Here is a 2,627-nt window from a genome sequence, read left to right as displayed (position 1 = left end):
GCTATGACAGGCCAGAGGGGACGGACGGACGGGGGGGCACTAGGGACACACTGCTATGACAGGCCAGAGGGGACGGACGGACGGGGCGGCACTAGGGACACACTGCTATGACAGGCCAGAGGGGACGGACGGACGGACGGGGGGGCACTAGGGACACTAAACCTTTGGTTTGGACATTAAGTGTTGAATATAACCTGGTCCCAGATCTGTTTGTGCCGTCTTGTCAACTCCTAGGGTCATTGTTTGGCATGATAGCAGACAGATCTGGGACCAGCCTAAGCATTGAAGGCACAAGTTAAATGTCCTGGTCATTCTTTAAATCTGGGGGGTGTACAGAGTTAGTTTCAAGACTTTTCAAGACAATGTTGTATCACACTGAAGACGGACGCAACGCACAGAGAGGAAACTTCATATGAAAGAGAAGAGTTGTGTAGATGCATCTTCGGGGCGGCAGGTAGCTTAGTCGTTAAGAGCATTGTGCCAGTAATCGAAAGGTCGCTGGTTCTAATCCCCGAGCCGACTAGGTGAAAAATCTGTCGATGTGCCCTTGAGCAAGGCACTTAACCCTAATTGCTCCTGTAAGTCGCTCTGGAAAAGAGCGTCTGCTAAATGACTAAAATGTAAATGTCAGGCCTGTAACCCAAAACTGCCTGTACACTCCAAATAACAACCCCTTCCATCCCCCTCCACTCTCTCCCTCTCTCTCCTAACCCTCTCTCCACCACCTCTACCCCTCTCCCTCTCTCTCCTAACCCTCTCTCCACCACCTCTACCCCTCTCCCTCTCTCTCCTAACCCTCTCTCCACCACTACCCCTCTCCCACCCCAGTGATCAGGTGGGTAGTGACTGACTGATGCTTTAATCTCCTGTTCCCTCCTCTCCGATTCTTTCTGCTGTTGTTTTATTGGGTCATTTTCCCTCCCCCCTCTCCGGTCCAACTCACCCCCCTCTCCGGTCCAACTCACCCCAGCTGGAGAAGCCATCACCACGCCATCGCAGCCTGAACCAGGAACCAGCCTTCTGAATCTATACTGCTGTTGGCTGGCTAGCTAGCTCACTGAACCCCCCCCGAAAAGGGGAGGTGGGGTGGGGGTAGGAGCGGAGGAAAACAGAGTGAGGGAGGAAACATGATGTCCCCTGGGGCAGTAGAACTGTAAAGAGACCAGCTGGGATCAATACTTCAGTTCAGTCAACACCACCCCACCTCACCTCAAGAGAGATTCACAATACCTAGAGAATCACACACAGGATGTGAGGTGGAAGCACCACATGTACTGGTGTGAGGTGGAAGCACCACATGTACTGGTGTGAGGTGGAAGCACCACATGTACTGGTGCTCAACCCAGTGACGTTCTAGTGTCATCAACATCACTGCTACAGGTAAGACATCTTCAGGTAACACCATCAACCCAACTACATACTGTTGGTGCAGAGAACCTGACCTCTGACCCCTAACCTCAACTAGACAGAACATAGGAGAGCAGAGCAGAGCTCCAGACCCAAATGAGAAATTGACCGTCCCCCCCGTGACCCAAATCATCCTCCAATGACCCAAATAAAAAAATAGTGTGCGACTATAAATGTTGTCATAACTCACCTGCCCTCTTCTAGAGCTCCATATCTCTCCTGACCTCAGCCATTCAATCCATAACATGTTATATGTAGCGCAACATCCTTAATATACACTACATGACCAAAAGTATGTGGACACCTGCTTGTCGAACATCTCATTCCAAAATCAGGGGCATTAATATGGAGTTGGTCCCCACTTTGCTGCTATAACAGCCTCCACTCTTCTGGGAAGGCTTTCCACTAGATGTTGGAACATTGCTGTGGGGACTTGCTTCCATGCAGCCACAAGAGCGTTAGTTAGGTCGGGCACTGATGTTGGGTGATTAGGCCTGGCTCGCAGTCGGCGTTACAATTCATCCCAAAGGAGTTTGATGGGGTTGAGGTCAGGGTTCTGTGCAGGCCAGTCAAGTTCTTCCACACCGATCTCGACAAACCGTTTCTGTATGGACCTCGCTTTGTGCACGGGGGCATTGTCATGCTGAAACAAGAAAGGGCCTTCCCCAAACTGTTGCCACAAAGTTGGAAGCACAGAATCGTCTAGAATGTCATTGTATGCTGTAGCGTTAAGATTTCCCTTCACTGGAACTAAGGGGCCTAGCCCGAACCATGAAAAACAGCCCCAGACCATCATTATTGAATCTTAGGCTTGTGTGCGGCTGCTCGGCCATGGAAACCCATTTCATGAAGCTCCCGACGAACAGTTATTGTGCTGATGTTGCTTCCAGAGGCAGTTTGGAAGTCGGTAGTGAGTGTTGCAACCGAAGACAGACGATTTTCAGCACTTGGCTGTCCCGTCCTGTGAGCTTGTGTGGCCTACCATTTTGCGGCTGAGCCGTTGTTGCTCCTAGACGTTTCCACTTCACAATAACAGCACTTACAGTTCACCGGGGAAGCTCTAGCAGGGCAGACATTTGACGAACTGCGTTGTTGGAAAGGTGGCATCCTATGACGGTGCCATTGAAAGTCACTGAGCTCTTCTATAAGGTCATTCTACTGCCAATGTTTGTCTATGGAGATCGCATGGCTGTGTGCTCGATTTAATACACCTGTCAGCA

This window comes from Coregonus clupeaformis, chromosome 34, assembly GCF_020615455.1.
Source record: "Coregonus clupeaformis isolate EN_2021a chromosome 34, ASM2061545v1, whole genome shotgun sequence".
Taxonomy (NCBI): domain Eukaryota; kingdom Metazoa; phylum Chordata; class Actinopteri; order Salmoniformes; family Salmonidae; genus Coregonus; species Coregonus clupeaformis.
Note: the sequence above shows the minus strand (reverse complement) of the source record.